The sequence below is a fragment of the Dipodomys ordii genome, unplaced genomic scaffold (genome assembly GCF_000151885.1).
Source record: "Dipodomys ordii isolate 6190 unplaced genomic scaffold, Dord_2.0 Scaffold90, whole genome shotgun sequence".
Taxonomy (NCBI): domain Eukaryota; kingdom Metazoa; phylum Chordata; class Mammalia; order Rodentia; family Heteromyidae; genus Dipodomys; species Dipodomys ordii.
In genome coordinates, this window is record NW_012267306.1 from 1,706,493 (window position 1) to 1,725,678 (window position 19,186).

The 19,186-nt window shown below is 37.6% G+C and overlaps 1 protein-coding gene across 4 annotated transcripts in view; it reads right to left on the reverse strand.

The window, feature by feature from the left end:
* The window catches only part of Ankib1 (ankyrin repeat and IBR domain containing 1), a 100,428-nt gene extending 81,421 nt beyond the window's left edge, over positions 1-19,007 (reverse strand). For 3 of the 4 annotated variants that reach the window (XM_013026040.1, XM_013026039.1, XM_013026038.1), the window contains exon 1: positions 18,931-19,007. The gene's annotated coding sequence lies outside the window, so the exon portion shown is untranslated. Of the gene's footprint in view, positions 1-17,181; positions 17,263-18,930 lie in introns of those variants that run through there. The other variant, XM_013026036.1, reaches the window with a different exon arrangement.
* Between the last annotated feature and the right edge of the window lie 179 nt (positions 19,008-19,186).

Consider the following 19,186-nt stretch of genomic DNA (forward strand, 5'->3'; position numbering starts at 1 on the left):
ATGCTTATGGTGGCTTTCCTGTGGGTCTCATTCCATGAGCCTAATATCTCTGCTAATTTTGCTGTGAATCTTTTTGCCATAATATACTTTAGCTATGTATACTATTTCCTAAGCTCTGTGATTCCTTAAGAGAATCACTAAACTTGGGATAGCCATAAAGACTACCAAACACAGTGGTGGCAGAAGTGGATACACCAGGCCACTCCACTAAAATATGGTGGAAGCATTGTGAGGCGATAAAAGGATGAAGGGATACAGTCTAATGAATCTTTGGTATTTAGGGATTATTTACAAAATGAAAGCTACCTTCTATTTTGAAAGGAAAATGTTGACCACAAAATTTGAAAATGATGTGACACCAACAAGCTAGCCTGCTAATCCTTGACTAATTGGCTGAAGTGAAGAAAGGGAAAAGCACATCTGGGTGATGTTTTGAATGTTCTTTCCTATAAAAATGAGGATATGGGATCCACTTCTTCTCAAAGATGAGCTTTGGGTGGGCCAAATATGTTAGAAGTTTACATTTTTCTTCCTCCAAAAAAGAGGAAAAAAAGTTAAATCAACTTCCAGTGCTAAAATAAATGCTTAGAAAAAGGAGAATAGCCCAGATGCTGCTGTACTAACTCCATACCTGTGCATTCTAGCTATTATTTACACTAAGCTCTAACTTTATTTTTCATCCTCATAACTGTAACACTAACCTTTAAATGCAAATTTAAGGATCTCAAACGCAAATTTAAGGATCCTGCTAAGGATCTCAATAAATTTGCAAACAGAAGAAAATTTTACAAAATTGTTTTGTATTTTGTGACCATTGTATATAGATACATGATAATAACTGATAAAACTGTGATGTGATAGAGGGACAAAGCTTGTTTTTCTTGTTTTGTTGATGAGCCATAAATGAAATTTGAACCCTTTGAATATTAGAAAGAGTTAAGTTTCTGTACCTGATCATTTTTGCCCATTGGCGCCTCTGCAGAAAATGAGTAACATGAAAGACAACTCTAGATAGAGATATACTTTTGGAGTTTTAAAACCAGTTTTTAGTTGATAGTGGACTCTTATAAAAGCAAATGTTTAACCCTTAAAGGATGACTTTTGTGGATCAATTTGGACTCTAGAGCTTAAGAAAGCCTTGCTTGTCATTTCAACTTGGAATATAACAACCTGGCCTTGCAGTCTTGGCTTGCTGCTGCAAAAGACTAGCCACTAGCATTCTCAGAATTGTGAATTTACCGGCCATAATTGCCAAGATCTAACTCTAAGCTAAAACCTGGTACTGTCTGATGTGGGTCATTTTAGCCTCAACATGAACTATGCTGATCTGAAAAGAAGATCAGGCTCAAACTGAACTTAGGCTCTGGGATGGTTACAGATTTGAGATATTCATCAGTGGGCCTTAAACTACAAAAAAAAAAAAAAAAAGATTCTGGCTGGATTGTCTGGGTCACACCAAATGTAAGAAAAGGCTCTGATGGGACAATCTGACATTAGACTGCTGTTCAACAATGTATTTATGGTGCAGTGGATAATTACATTTGTTTTTTTTTGTTTTTTGTCGGTCATGGGGCTTGAACTCTGGACCTGGGCGCTGTCCCTCAGCTCTTCAGCTCAAGGCAAGCGCTCTACCACTTGAGCTACAGCGCCACTTCCGGTTTTCTAGTGGTTTATTGGAGATAGGAGTCTCATGGTCTTTCCTGCCCGGGCTGGCTTTGAACCGCGATCCTCAGATCTCAGCCTCCTGAGTAGCTAGGATTACAGGCATGAGCCACCAGCGCCCGGCGTAACTTATGCTTCTTGCCAAAGGCTGCAAGGTACAGAACAGTACATCAAAAGAAATACGACTCTTCCACCTACTCCAGATATACTGTAGACATCCCTTTCAGGGGTGTCTACTCTTGACTTCTGTTCAGCAATTTACAGGAAAGGACACATAACTTGATTCTACTTCTTTTACCTTTCTCCTTGTACATAAACATTAGTGAGGCAGTTTGATTATTAAATGCATCCCCCTAAAGAGAAAGCTGTTTCATTTTTCTCATTTAAGTGAAAAATAATTTCAGAATCATAGGCTTATTTGACAAATAGCTTATTATTCTACTACTAAGTAACTACTGTCCTTCACTTAAGGAAACTGTTAGAATAAAATCTAGGGATTTTATCCTCTTGTCCCTCAATCCTGTCCCTCTTTCAAGCTAAGAAACAGGATAAAATATGCTATTGCAAAAAGATTCCAGAAGATAGTGACCTATCCTATAAGTGTAACATAGTATTTTCAACTATGTGATGAAAGATACAATTTCTAATGGTCATTGTGTTTAAATTCTGGAAGACATTGTGGCCCACTGCCATGTCTGCAAAAGTATGTTCTTGTGATGAATAATTTATACCTTAGAATGATGCCTCACCCAAACACCCTGTCATAAGCTGTTCTTATAAGAAAGGATATTTGTACTTTAAATCCCTTGCACAAAGTTTATTCAACAAAAACTTAATGTAAGATAAAGGAGGACATGCAAGTTGAAAGAAAATATTCACAATCATTGCAGCAAGGTTGTTATTCAAAGAAAATGGATTTAACAGGAAGATATTCTAAAAAACTAGAGTTTCATTAAAACAGTAATACCTTTTAATTCACTAATTTTGGAAAAAGACAATCATACTCTTTTACAGATAAAGGTAATACCAATGTTTTTCTCCCTTGTAGTCCAATAATGTTTTATTTACCCCAAGAATATTACAACCTTTTCTACAGTAACATTTTTTTGTTGGAAAAATTCCTTATAGCACAAATTATAACTAGGTTTAGTAGTAGTGGCCTCACACCAGGGGTGGGGCAAAATTCAATGGAGAAAGGATAGTTCACTCTACAAACGATGCTGAATCAACTAGATAGCCACCTATTAAAAAACAGAATAACAACCCTTGGAAGACTGGGTGTAACTCATAAGTAAAGGTTTGTTTACTACGTATTCCTAAGGCCTATAAACACATTCTTCCTTCCTGATCTATGTTCTAAGGGCCCAACCTTATCTCATGAACAAAACAGAAACACAGAGGGAATTATTTCATTTTCTCATACTCATAAACAATTTTAAACTTGTTTTTTTCATCCAGTTATAATATACTACATCCCTTTCAAAGCAAAGGCATATATTCTATTTATGTTACCAATGCCTATCTTGCAAAAACATTTCCTTTCTTTTCAAAAACTATGTTCTCTCATTTACCTTATCCTATTTCTATGCCTCCAATACCATATAATAGAGAACGATAAAGCTTACAATACCTATCAACAGCAAACATTTTCTATTTTTAAAACAACTGCGGAGTGGCTGGGTGTTATAATCCTAGCTACTCAAAAGGCTGAGGTCTGAGGATCAAGGTTCAAAGGCAATTTTGTCAGAAAAGCCCACTAGATTCTTAGCTCTAATTAACCACCATAAATGCTGGAAGTGCTGTGGCTCATGAGGCAGAGCACTAGCCTTGAGACAAAAAGCTCAAGGACAGTAGCTCCAAGGCCCTGAGTTCACACACATACATACACATGCACACGCACATGCGCACACGCACACACACACACCACCAAGTGTGTATTGGCATTTGCCTTTGTTCCCAGATACTAGGGAGGCAGAGGTAGGAGGATTACAGTTCAAGGAAAGCCTAAGCAAAGCACTGTATCTGAAAAATGAACTGAAACTAAACCAAAAGTTGACTACAGTTGTATCAAAAAGCTGAAAGTAAGATATGAAACTTTAATTCTACTATAGGAAAATGTAGGAAAAACCCTAGAAGATATAACCATAGATAAATTTTTCCTGAATAGGCCTCCAGATGGCCAGGGGATGAGAGCAAGAATTGACAAATGGGACATCAAACTGAGTTTCAGAACAGCAAAGGCAAGAACCACCAGAACCAAGAGACAACCCACAGAACAAAAGAAAATCTTCATTGGCAACCCAACAAATAAAGTATTAATATCCAGAATACAATGGAATACACAATCAGAATACTGACTGAATCCAATGAGTAAATGGTCAAGAAAACCGAAAAGGCTGTTCTATAAGAAATACAAATGACTAATAGATACAGGAAATGTTCATCCAAGTGTCAGTGATACACGTTATTAATCCCAGCTACTTGGGAGGCTGGAAGCAGAGGACCAGGATTGGAAGTCAGCCCAGGCAGGAAAGTCTGTAAGACTCTTATCTCTAATTAACCACCAAGAAAAAAAAGCCAAGAAGAGGTGTGGGTCAGGTGGTAAAGTGCCAGTCTTGAGTGGAAAAGCTAAGGGTCAGTGCCCAGGCCCTGAGTTCAAGCCCCGGTACTGGCACAAAAACAAAAATAGTTCAACATCCTTAGATGTAAGAGAACAGTTAATCAAAACCACACTTTAGTCAAAGCGGCAACTGTCTAGAAAACAACAACAAATGGTGGAAAGGATATGGGGAAAGAGAATCCTTTATAAATTGTTGATGAGAATGTAAACTAGTACAGACTCTACAGAAATTAAGTTCAGAGGTTTCTCAAAAAGATGAAGACTATAGAGCAGATCTCCCTAATGACCCCACTATACCACTCTATCTGATGGACAGTGAATCAATACACCAGAAAGACACTTTTATATTCATGTTTATTGCAACTATTCACAATAGCCAAATGATGGAATCAATGGAGTTGCCCAAAAATAAATGGATAAAAAATATATACATATATGTAAGCATATTATGTTTAATATGTATTATATATATACATTATGAAATAGTACTCTGCCACAAAGTAAAATGAAATCAAGCTCAAAAAATAAGATACCATTTACAGACTTAGAAGATATAAATATTTATGCATATATGTGTGTACAAATCTGCCACAATGCTTTCCCTCTCCATCTTAGAAAAACTAGTTTGTGGAAGTGTGCTATTTGCAAATGCAGAACTAGCCAGACACAGGTGGCTCATGCCTGTCATCCTAGCTAGTCAGAAGCCTGAAATCTGAGGACCTTAGAAGCCAGAGGGGTCAGCTGGGCCAAGAAAAGTGCGTGAGACTCTATCTCTATTAACTGCCAAAAAGCCAAAACTGAAGCTATGGCTCAAATAGTAGAGTAGAAAAGCTCAGGGACAGTGGCTAGGCCCTGCGTTCAAGCCTCAGGATCAGCATACATGTACATACATACATGCACACGTGCACGCACAATCACACAGACATACAGGTGGCTCACACCTGTAATCCTAGATACTCAGAAGGCTAAGATCTAAGGAATACAGTTTGAAGATGCCCAGGCTGAAAAGTCCCTGTAAGACTCATTTCCAATTAACAACCTGAAAACCAGAAGTGACACTGTGGCTCAAAGTGGTAGAGCACTAAATATGAGCAAAAGAGCTCAGGGAAGTACCCAGGCCTGAGTTCAACACCTTTCCCCCCAAAAAAGCAGTAGACAATAAGAAGACAAAGAAGTAGAAAATATATTTTTTAAATTTACATGTCCATTGTCTGAAAGAATATTTTACTTATCCAATCAAATAGTAAACTTGATATGGTTTTATAATTCATCATATTTCCCATAGATAAATGTAAATTTTTAAATCTAAAATTAAGACATGCAAGAAGAAAAATACAAAATCCAAATATATTTGAATAGTATTTGTCTTGGAATTTCTTGGAGGTATGTTTATTATATCCATAAGGAATGGCACAACTGAAAATATAAATACGTAACCTATATCTATATTATTAACCTATTCATCTTTTGCTGAATATAATAAAAACTATCGGGGGGCTGGGAAGGTGGCTCAGTCAGTGGTAGAGCGCTTGTCTTGCATGCATGAGGTCCTGGGTTCGATTCCTCAGCGCCACATAAACAGAAAAAGCCAGAAGTGGTGCTGTGGCTCAAGTGGTAGAGTGCTAATCTTGAGCTGAAGAGCTGAGGGACAGCTGTCCAGGCCCAGTGTTCAGGCCCCATAACTTGCAAAAAATTAAAATTAAAAAAAAAACTATCAGGTAGGACCCAATTCCTCATACTTTAGCATTCTAGCAGCTTTTTATATGACTCTAAAAACAGTATGAAACTAGAGTTGTTTGTAGCACTTCTTCCATGCTCCTTATGTGTTCTTTCATTAGCAAAAAGCATACTGTTTCAATATAGCCCAGAAATATTACCAGATCTAAAAAAAAAAAAAAAAACAACTGGGTGGGAGGAAGAAGTGAAGGGATATTTAGTTCAATAACACTTGCCTGGCAAGTGCAAAGCCTTGATTCTGGTCCTCAGCTCTACAAAATATTATTAGTAGTAGTACTAATAATAACTGAAATGCTTCCTACTTTCAATTGGTTCAGACTTCAGACAAAGAATAGAGGTGAGCCTCAACAAAGTATCAGGTTTCTTACTATATGAGGAAGATGCGAAACAAGAGTGATACCCTTTTTAACAAGTGGTCACCAACCTTTATGCAAACAAAACTTCTAAAATAATGGTAAACTGCATTACATTAACACAAACACTATAAAGAAAAAATTCAATAAATAGCTGAATTATGTTCTTTGAAGAAATTTAACTTTATTAGGGATCTATTAGATAAAGCAGACAAAAGAAGCTTCAGAAGACTGAAGCTGAAGTGAAAGAAAGCTAATTCCTCATGATGGAAAGCACAATCATCTCATGGGAAATTGATTTTCCTCTCAAATAATAGTTTCTCTGGTATCATCCTGAAGAACCAGGACTGAGATAATAATTAACCAGAACATAGTCTGATTACAACTGCTTACCTCTTGCCATCTGCCCCAATATTTTCTCTATTTCAATCAAGAGTAGATGTTAGTACCCAGAAGACAGGCCAGAATGTTTGATGTCTATCTTCCCAATATGCCATGTTGACTAAAATCCTTTCTACCCTTATTTTTCCATTGTCTGTGATGACCAGACAATATTTTAGGACACCTTCTCCCCTAGAGCTGATCCTCTAGTCTAGAACTCTGGTTACAAATACAACTTTGTTTTCAACCTTCTCTTGTGAGTTTTAGTTAATTTTATCCATTTTTTAAAGCTCTCCCACCCACATGTAGTAAAGAAGAATGTGACTGATCAGAATATATTATAAACATGTGTGGAAATGTAACAATGAAATCCAACCCCCTCAGTATAACTAATGTAAGCAATTTTTTTTTAATACACATTTAAAAACACTAAAAACAAAAACCAACTGTTTCAGGTTTTCTCCATCAGAGTTCTTCATCTAAAGCACAAAACACAGAAAAGAGAATTTGAGCTATTTTTAAATTCTAGTGGTTGTATACAATTAATCATTCTAGAGGCATGGGAGAAGAAATTAATTTCATACAATAGATGACAGCAATACCAAGTTCCCAAGAACTGCTTAGGAATGAAAACTCTTAAGCTCCACTTAGACATACAGAATTAGAAACTCTGGAGGTGAGGCCTACCCATGTGAGTATGAATAACCCCTTGATTTGATACATGCTAAACTTGTTGGAGAACCTCTGGCTTAGACATAGGGTTCCATTTCCTCAAGGAATCATCAGATAAACTTTTAATTCACAACGGTTCTAAGGTATGTTACAAGCAACATATAATAAAAAACCAGGGAAATAACTGCTGGTAGACAATGCAGAACACCTGAAAATGCAAAGATCTTTTAGGCTCAATTATTGATTCTAGCACTCACTTGATATAATTTTATAATGAAGAATCCACAATATTAGTAAAATGCCTCATACTGAGGCATTAGTATGTGTTTAAAATACAAACTCCTTAAAAACTGGAATTGTATGTTTTTTGGGCTTTTTTGGTGCTGGTCCTGGGGTTTGAACTCAGGGCTTGGGCACTGTTTGTGAGCTTATCTGCTCAAAGCTAGTACTCTCTATCACTTAAGCCACTGCTCTACTTCTAGACTTTTGATGGCTAACTGGAGATAAAGTCTCACAAACCTGGGCTGTCTTCAAATCCTCAGTTCTCAGCCTCCTTCATAGTTAAGATTACAGACATGAGCCACTGGCACCTGGCTAGAAACTATATAGTTACAACTGTATAGTTACAACATATGTGACTTTATATATCTCTATTTCTCTGTATAATATTTATACAAATATTCAATAAAAATGTTCTTAACTAATATTAAAATAGATCTTAATATATCAGAAGAGATTCTATTCATTCCAGACTGTACATGAAGTGTATTTTCCTTATTAAAACAAGGTTAAATCAAAACCAGGACAAATTGGATCTTGCCCAATTCTACTCCAGAATTTTCCAATGGCTCCTGGGCATAAAGAAAATTCCCTGCAAAGACTAACATTTATCTCTTTACAGCCTGTTTTTTATAATCCAGCTGACTACTGAACTAATAGTTCCTGGAATACTCTTTCCAGCTCCCAAAGGAGTTGGCCTTTTGCTAGTAAACTACAGATAATAGTCTCCAGATTTGTTTGTCTGAGCTGCTTCGAACCTCAATTCTTGGATCTCAGCTTCCTGAGTAGCTAAGATTACAAACATGAGCCACCAATACTCAGCTATATTCACTTTTACACTACTGCTTACTACACTTACTGCAAATAAAATACTTTTATTGAACATGATTTACCTGTGTGTATTTCTAAGAGAAGTTTCCAACTTGAGAATATAACCCTGTTTATTTCCCGGTCAGCTTGTTAAAAAAAAAAGTAACACAGTAATCCAATGGGTTATAGAGAATACTTTCTGAGGCCTTCTGCAGATACACTTATTATTATACAAAAAACAAAATCAATTCTACTTTTTCAAAGAAAAGGAAAAAACATTGCACAAGAACTAGTTATTCTGAGAAGCCTTTTTTATCTTGGCCCTGGCTCCAGAGATCACATTCACCAAAAGAATGACTGATGAAAGAAGAATTAGAAAGAAGATGCTATGCTATTCAGCCCAATATGTCACCTCAGAACCACAAGACTGGCTGGATAGATAAATGAGCCTGTATTCCATAGAACACTGGGCCACCAACCTGGACATCCACTTCCAACTACTCACAGAAGGGAAATAGTCCATTTTTCCCCTTACTTGTGTGGCAATCGGTATAGAAAACAGGGCCTAAGAATGAGAGGCAATCAAGTCTTACTTTGCTACACCTCCTAATCTATTTGTGTGTGTGTGTGTGTGTGTCTGAGATAAGGTCTTGTTTTGATAAGGGATGAAATGGTTCTTCTACCTCAAGCCTCGAAAGTAGCTAGGACTATAGGAAGGTGCCAACATACATACTCCCCCCTAATTTATTTACATAACTCATCTTTTTTTAAATTTCTGAAGCAACTGAACATGATTCTTATTCCACAGCAAAGATGGTATAAAGTCAGAAGAAAATCTAGCAAAGTTTCTATAACCTAGATCAGAGAGATATTTTCAAGACAAAAACTTCAAAAGTCATAGAGAAAAATATAATAAATGATGACATGAAATGCCAAAACAGAACTTCACAGCTAATACCATAAACCAAGCCAAAAACAAAAGACTGAAAAGAAACATGTTTTCAAATGAAAGATTATACCTACAGGCTGGGAACTATGTTCAGTGGTACAGTGTTTGCCTTGCATGCATGAGGCCCTGGGTTCGATTCCTTAGTACCATATAAGCAGAAAAAGCTGGAAGTGGCACTGTGCTTAAGTGGTAGAGTGCTTGCCTTGAGCTGAAGAGCTGAGGTACAACGCCCAGGCTCAGAGTTCAGGCTCCACTACCAACACACACACACACACACACACACGCACACGCACGCATGCACGCACGCACGCACGCACGCACACACGCACACGCGCCTAGAGCATCACAACTGGCAAGGGAAATAAATCCAACAGAAAAAAAAACTGAGGGAAGATATGAATAAATATTCAAAGCACTAAAAACCAAAATGAAAAATAAATACTTCCAAGATGCTTACCCTTGCTAGCTGACAATGCATATAATCCTAGCTACTGAGGAGGCTGAGAACTAGAGTAATCAAGGCCAGCCAGGGCAAACCATTTGAGACCAAATCTCAACCAACAGCTAGGTTTGGTAATGCATGCCAGTCAAACAAGCTATACAAAAGGCATAAATAGGAGATCATGGTTCCACACCAGGCTGGGCAAAAAGTGAGACCCTATTTAGAAAGGAAGCAGAGCAAAAAGTACTGAAGAAACAGCTCAAGTTGCAGATTACCTGCCTAGCAACTGTGAAGCCTATTGAAAAAAAAAAAAGAAAAAAAAAAGCACAGCCTCAGAAGTAGTTAGGGAAATGCAGAACTAAGCACCTTAACAATTGCGGGGGGGGGGGGTGTTTCTCTCCTTTCATTTGCTTGTCAAGGAAAAACATTCAGTGATGGTCGACCTGTTCAGGAATAATCATTTTCAGATATTAATGGTAACTATAAGAACTATGTCAGTAGTACTCAAATTATGTACTCAAATTGAGTGGGTGTATACTTTATATACCCTTTATACTTTGTATATACTTTATATTATGTATAAAGACATGAACATTTCAAAGTAGATAGCTAGAGATTAGTTTGGTGTCCAAATGAACACAATATGATTTCAGTTATGTATTGCTCCAGAATAAGCTATTCTAAACTTCAAGTTTTAAAACAATATTACTTCTTACAACTCTGTAAGATGACTTAAAGTTTCCCTGCTGATTTTATTTATGGTTCTTCTGCACATATATACAGCCAAAGTATCCGCTGATCTAGGAGGTCCACAATAACTGACTTTAGAGTTTCCTGGATAATTGTCAGAGGAGTGTGTTGGTTCTCCTATAATGGGCGTCTTGTTCTCCTATAGGTTAGACACACTTACTGTAGGAAAGCACTCTTAGAACAGTACTAAGGATTTGGTTCCAGAGCTTACGCATTACTTCTACCATTTGGACAAAATAAACATAGAGACCCAAGAGATAAATAGATTTTACTTCTTGGTAGAAACAGCAGCACAGACACACTGAAGAAAGGACTGCACACTAGGATAGAAGAAATTTATATAATCGCTAAATACTACCAGGTAAGTAGAGGTTATATGTCTGGATAGAAAAATGTATACTCTCTCTCCTCTCTCTCTCTCTCTTTCTCTGAAAGGAATTGCTATACAGAATGAGTTATGTACTCATGTGGAAAGTTTTTAAAGATATGTTAAGTAAAACCAAATTGTAGTTAACGTTACCGTTCATGTGAGGGAAATCACATATATATGTTATCATATACATTTATGATCGTAAATCCTTAGGATATACCTAGAAGTAAACTACCGTAACATGGAAAATAATGTTTGCTGAGAATGTAGGGTGATGAGGCCAAGTGAGTAACGCTAGTAGTGTTTTTGACCAAATAGCGTACAGTTGAAGACGATGAGTATTTTGAGGAACGGGGAAATGCACAGACCTAGCAGTCAATGATGCAGAGTGGCACAAGGGCAGATGAAGGTAGAAGATGGTCCGTATGGCATAAAACATTAAGAAAGTAAGTAAAACAACTGGCCAATGTCTATTTAGGCTAATGTCTAAAATTTAGTTTCCTGCTGAAAGAGAAACTATTTATATACATGGAAAGGCAGAGAGTTAAAATGACTTCTGGTTATTGGGCTGGAACTACAGAAACAAACATGATTTTATAATGAAAACATTCAGCTCTAGAAACAATCCCATATGTAGCACTATGTGTGTAATACATATGTACGCATACAAATCACACACACATATATCTTAATTTTGTTCACTAAGAAGGCTTGGAAGCAATGATGTCCCAGTAGTAATGAGAAAACTAAATCTCAAATCTTTCTTTTTAAAGACCAACTTCCACAAAAATGAAAAACAAAACATTTTCTTGGAGAAGTGGTTGATTTCAGGGCTAGACAAGCAAAGCACAAGATGATCCAGGAACAGCTTATTCTGCCAAAAGGTCATAAGGAAATGTGCAATGAATGAGATAAAAGCATGATAAATGGGCATAGAAACCAGCTTAAAGGGGCTCCCTCTGGCTAAATTGGGACAACTTAAATAGCAAAATAAATGATAATGGTACTAAAGCACAATGCATCACATAAAGTCAAAATCCATGAGTCTTTACTCATTTAACAAATAAGGAGAAAAGTACCTATCAATAAAATAATGTGGAAGGAATAATAGAAACAAGTATCATCTGGCAATCACAGTAGTAATTAATTAAGTCATCAATGACACTAACTGAAGCTAGAGCATGAAGGTTTGGTAAGAATCTAAGTATGGGCACAATTTAGGAAAATGCTTCCAGAAAACAATAAACAAAGGGACATAAATATGGCCTTGTGAATTAACATTACTATTAGGGATAGAATTTAACACTGTATGTCTCAGAATGCAATGCACTGAAAAGAGCACAGTGCCTTTTCTGTGGAATACCTGCCCTGAAAGCATTATCTGTCTAGAGTCACGAGGAAATACTACATAGATTTAAGGTTAAAAAAGTAATCGAGAGCAAAAAAAAAAAAAGTAATCTAGAGCAGAGATATATAAATAAGTTCTTTGTACTATTCTGATGTTTTTTTGTGCGTGAAGATGAAATTATTTCAAAATTATTTTTGAAAGTTCAAATAAATATGTGATAATGGAACAAATAATCACCTATTGTTTGAAGCCAGCAAACAGAATAAAACCCTAGTTTTGTATATTTACATACCTCTTCTTACCATACTCTGAGTAGATACATAAACAAGGAAGGCAATTCTTTTATACCTTTTGGAGAGCTAAGAACATTACATGAAAGCCGGGCGCTGGTGGCTCATGCCTGTAATCCTAGCTACTCAGGAGGCTGAGATCTGAGGATCGAGGTTCAAAGCCAGCCGGGGCAGGAACGTCCATGAGACTCTTATCTCCAATAAACCACTCAGAAAAGTGGAAGTGGCACTGTGGCTTAAGTGGTAGGTAGAGTGTTCACACCTTGAGCTGAAGAGCTAAAGGAAAGCACCCAGGCTCAGAGTTCAAGCCCCATGACTGACAAAAAAAAAAAAAAATTACATGAAGTTTTCATCCATGAGTTATAAGTGAGTACTTCATAGATCAATGAAGAAAGACATCTTGACTTGCTCAAGATGTAGTCCCAGTACTTAACAGACTTGTCATTTTGTCCATCTTATAATCCTGAAAAGAAATTCTACTCGCCCCTCAAAATCGTTCTAATCAGGAAAATACAATAACTTAATTTCAGTATTTTACCACCACCCATAAGGGAAGAGTTTTGCTTGCCAACTTAAAATATAGGCTAGTCTGAGACAGAAAAATATCAAGTGAAGCTAGCCATGGTGGTGCCTACAACTGCCATTACATGAGACAGTAAGATAAGAGAATTGCTGGCCAGCCCATGAATTCTAAAACAAAATAAAGGGTTGCAGCATGGCTAAAACAACATATTAAAAGGATTGGGTGAGACTCAGTGGTAAAATGCATGTCTGACATAACAGAAGATCTGTGTTTAATCACTCATAAATCAAGTACCACTACTGCTTTCAAGAAGTAATTATCGGGGCTGGGAAGGTGGCTCAGTGGTAGAGCGCTTGCCTTGCATGCCTGAGGCCCTGGGTTCAATTCCTCAGCACCACATAAGCAAAAAGAGAAAAGCCGGAAGTGGTGCTGTAGCTCAAGTGGTAGAGCGCTAGCCTTGAGCTAAAGAGCTGAGGGACAGCGCCCAGGCCCAGAGTTCAGGCCCCACGACTGGACCCAAAAAAAAAAAAAAGAAGTAATTATCTACTCTATAATCCTGTAACTAAATGCAAAAGGCATTAGCCTAAAGCACAGCAAACTATTAACAACAACAACAAACAAACAAAAAGAATAAAATTTAGCATGTAAAGACTTTGGATTTTGACAAAATCCACCATACTTTTATGATAAAAGTTCTAGTAAAGCAAGGAATAGAGGAAGCATATCTCAACATAATAGGGGCTTTTTATAACAAACGAACAGCCAACATCATACTGGTGAAAAACTAAAACCATTTCCTCTAAAATCAGAAATAAGACAAAGATGTCCATTCTCTCCACTATTTTTTTCAATATAGTACTAGAATTCCTAGTCAGAGCAATAAGGCAAGACAAAGACATAATGGAATCCAAGTAGAGAAGGAAGAAATCAAACTATCCCTGTTTCCAGATGATATAATTCTATACATCTAAAGAACCCTAGAGACTATACCCTCAAGCTCCTAGGGCTGATAAATAACTTAACAAAGGAGGATATAAAATCAACCCATGAATATCAGTGGCTTTTCTGTATACCAACAAGAAGATAGGGAAAGCAAGAAAGCCTTAAAAAATAAAATATCTAGGAATAAACCAAAACAAGAAAATGAAGGCCCTCTATAATGAAAACTATAAAACCTTGAAGGAAAAAATTGAAGACATTAGGAAGTAGAAAAACTGCCTATGTTCTAGAATGTGAAGATTTAATACCATGAAAATGGTCATACTTCCAAAGGCAATCTACAAATTTGAAGCTATATCCATCAAAATCCCAATGTCATTCTTCATAGAGTTAAAGAAAACAACCAAAAATTCATATGGAACCATAAAAAACCCTGGATTGCCAAAGCAATCCTGGGGGGGGGGGATAGAATAGTAATAATAATACTGTAGGCATCACAATTCCAGATTTATTACAGACTTCGAGTAACAAAAATAGCTTGGTACTGGAACAAAAATAGGCCTGAAGACCAATGAAATAGACTACAAGACCTAGAAATAAACCTATATACCAATAGTCATCTGATATTTGATGAGAGCCAAAAATATATGTTGGAAAAAAACAGCCTTCTCAACAAATGGTGTTGGGAAATTGGACATCCATATGCAGAATACTGAAAATGTATCCTTATCACCTTGTGCTAATATTATTTCAAAATGGGTTGAAGATTTCAATGTAAGACCTGAAACCTTGAAACTACTTCAGGAAGGAGTAAGAGAAACAGAAATTATTTGGCATAGGCTGAACTTCCCGAGAATTCCAGCTCAACAAATGGGTATGGAATTCATCAAGGTAAAAGTTTCTGCACAGCAAAGAACATAGTTACTAAGCTAAAAAGACTACAGAATAGGTTATCTTTCCCAGCTTTCAATGCAACAAAGGCCTAAGTATCCAGAATATACAAGGAGATAAAGAAACTAAACCCTTAACAAATCAATAAACAATAGATTTGAGCAAAGGAGCTAAATAGAGACTTCTCAGAAGTAGTAAAAATGGCCAATAATACAAGAAGAAATGCTCAACATCTCTTATCATAAACAACAACAAGAATCCATCTCACCCAGTAAGAATGGCCATCATCAAGAACACAAACAAACATTGTTGCTGGTAGTGGTAGGGATGCGAGGAAAATAAACCCTATTACATTGTTGTTGGGAATGTAAATTAGTGCAGCCACTATGGAAGGCAATCTGGATACTCCTTAAAAATCTATAAATATAAAACTACAGATTTTTAAAAATAAAACTACTCTATACTCCATCAATACCACTCTTAGGCAATTATCCAAAAGATTACAAGTCAGGATACAATAAAGACACTTGCATCCATGTTTTATTACACTATTCACCATAGCCAAGTTATAAAAACAGACCAGATATCCTACAATGGATGAATCAAGAAAATGTGGTGTAAGGTTTAATATATGTACATCTGAAACACCATAGGGCAGCTTCTTGCAACTAATACATACTGAAAACAAATGTAAGGAAACTGAGGCAGGCATCATTGAGGGTAGTAGTGCCACTGGCAGGAAGGAAAGCTAAGGAAGATGAAAGAGGATGAATATGGTAGAAAATTTGTTTATATATATATGAAAATAGAACAATAAGTTTGTAATACTAGCTACTCAAGAAGGTGAGATCTAAGGATCGGTTCAAAGCCAGTCAAGGAATAAAAGTGTGTGAAACTCTCATCTTTAATTGACCATCACAAGCCAGAAGTGGAATTGCGACTCAAGTGGTAGAGTGCTAGCCTTGGATGAAAAAGCTAAGAGACAAAACCTAGGCCCTGAGTCCAAGCTCCAGTACTCATACTGAATTAATCAATAATAATAAATAAAAACAATGAAACCTACTGAAAATGTCTGGGAACTGGGGAGTAGGATAAAAGGCAGTGATAGAGGAGGGGAGTTGATACAATGTATTCATGTTTGGAATTGTTACAAAGGAACCCTTGCTTGCTTATAAAGAAAAAAATTCCTCACCTTTTCTAGTATGTTACAGAATGAAATAAAATTCAGTCATAAATTTAAATGAAAACAAAAGACTTCTTAGGACTACTCTTAAAATTAAATGTAATAACATATAATGCTCAGCGTGACTAGCGCAAATTAAGCACTTCATATTGCATTTATGGTGCTTATCTTTCTTGAAGCGCTTCAAATCAACCTTGTAAAAAGATCAAACAGTTTTTGTTGTTGGGGTTGGTAGGGTATATGTTTGGCTTGATTTCTGGTAGTTTGGGGATTTTGTTGAACTCAAGACTGCATTTGCTTGACAGGCACTTTTATCACTTAAACCATGCCAAAGACCTTTATTGCTTGGAAAGCGGCTCAAGCTTTTTGCTTGAGGCTGGCCTTGGACTGTGATTTTCCTACCTATGCCTCCTAAGCCACCAGGCTGGCCCAAGGGTTTTAAAATCTATTTGAGAAATCTAAAAAGGCAGATGGGAAGAAGCATAATTGAATATCTAGACTGGTAAATTTAATGAAAAGGAAATATTTTTGTTGTTGTTGTTGATCATGGGGCTTGAACTCTGGACCTGGGCACTGTCCCTAAACTCTTCAACCCAAGGCTAACACTCTACCACTTGAGCCACAGCACAACTTCTGGCTTTTTCTGCATATGTGGTGCTGAGGAATTGAACCCAAGGCCTTATGCATGCAAGGCAAGCACTCTACCACTGAGCCACCTTCCCAGCCCAAGAAAGGAAATCGTAATATATATATTTATCTTGTAGGTCTACAAAGTAACTGAGCTTCCACAAAGATACTCCATAAAGGCTTTTTTAAAAAACAAAACAAAATGATCATGAAAGTTATTCACTTAAAACTATTACCTACAAGAAAATTGAAAATACACATTTCACTTTCACAAGTTAGAAAATATACACAGAAAAGGAAGACGACAACCAAAGCGGGCACTACCACAGGAGTACTAGTGACTTTCAAAACTTACTTCCCATGTCTCAGCAGCCACCTGTTACAGCCCTCGTTTGGAACTTGGTCTGTAAGACTTCAGAACCCTTTCATTTCATAAATTCAAAATCTTCAGAGCTGTCCGTATAGGAACAAATAGAAAATATGGTCCTCCCTGCCCCAAGAATAAGGTGAATCAATGGACTTATTTTTTTCTTTTTAAAAATTTCTCCAAGTTATTGCCTATCAGCTTATTGCAACATCTCAATCTTGTGGTTCGGAAGCTGATCAATTTTATAGAAAACAAAAGCCACACCCTAATAATTTGCTCAACTCTGCACAGTGCTTGGCATCTGTGCCAAGTACATTTCCAAAGAGGCAGAGAGAGCTACATATATCATGTAAGATTATAGATCAAATAACAGTACAAAACCAACTGCCCAAAAGTTGTTTTGATGGGAGGGGGCATGGAGATGGGGGTATTAGCATTAAACACATCTATCTTTCTTATTAAGTGTTTATCACACAGTGCAATTCATCAAGGCTACCAGACTACATTACAGAGTAATTTACAAAATAATAATGAACCTACAAAATACAGAATAATTTTCTTAAATTACAATTTGTTTTCTATGATGCCTTGAAAAGAAGTTATATGCATGAAGGCATATCGCAGCTATTGTCCAATCATTGGCAGCATTAAAATTATATTTTAATCGAATTTCTGGGAAGTTCTGGAGCAGTAGTTTAAAAAGCAACCCAAATTTTAATGGGGGGAAATATCTAGTCAAAAACCTGAAAATACACATTGGAGATATTTGCAGTTAATTTAAAAAAAAACTAAGAAGAAAAAATTGTATCTGAAATTAAAGATTTAAAATAGTGTAAAATGTAATGTGACACAGGTTTTAAAACTCACTTTAAAGTATTTTTAAGCTCTATGTTTCCACTAACAAAGCAAAAGATTCGAGACAAGGATCGTCATATAGACACAGACACACACACACACACACACACACACACACACTTGTAAATTAAGAACCAACTGTAAATTAGAACACTAAAAATCATCTAAAGGTAGCTAAAACAGACTGTTTGAAATACCAGACTTGTTCTCACATTCAATTGTCAGATATATTGGTAACGCTTTTCGGGCATGGGTATTCTTTTCAACACAAGATTGTTCAATATGCCATTCCGTGTGAACCAAGCTTACAGACTAAGATCTCCTCAGAAGAGGCTTAATTACAGCTCTACCTACAATTTCCTTCTACTCAAAGAGCAACATACAGAAAATAGTTCGTTCCCATAGGGAGAAGAATGAAGGTACAGGGAGTGCCCATTCTTTTGTTTTGGTGGCAGAAGCAGCAAAAATAAAGGTTCACTGGAGCCACCTGCACCTATCCCCACCCATTACAGCCCTGCAGAACACCTTAGCCCACCCGTTCCCCTACGCTTAGATCGTGAGATCCGTGGAACCCGGGGCTTTCCACATCTCAAAGATGGTCCGGGAAGGCTGTGCGCTCTAGGGTCTTGAGAAAAACGAGGGAGGGCACAAATCCATTTCCAGTATAGCTAGGGCGGATGGGACGCGCCCTGGAAACCCAGGCGGCTTCCAGGAGCAGAGCCCTGAGGGGCAGACGGAGGATCGTGCCTAAGCACAGACGGAGACAGAGCGACCGGGCCAGACAGACAGACACGGGAGGGCGTGAACCAGGCAGCCTTGAACTCGGACCTCAAAATGCACTGAGACAGCCCCATCCACCCGTACCGCGCAGCTGAGACTTACGGTGACTTCTTCAGCCGAGGGCAAGGGTCGGGGGGACCCCGCCGGTCTGCAGTTCCGCCTCTCCCCCGAGCCGGTGACCTCAGGTTCCCTCCCCGCCCCACCCACCCTGACGGACGCCCCTTCCTCGCCGGTCCGGGTTGCACGGACGGCCCGTGCGGAGGCTGCAGGCTGGGGGCCGAGGGCGCGCACGAGAGGCCCGTGCGAAGCCCGGCGCGAGGCGAAGACGCGTGGCGAGGCTCAGAACCGGCGGGCGCCC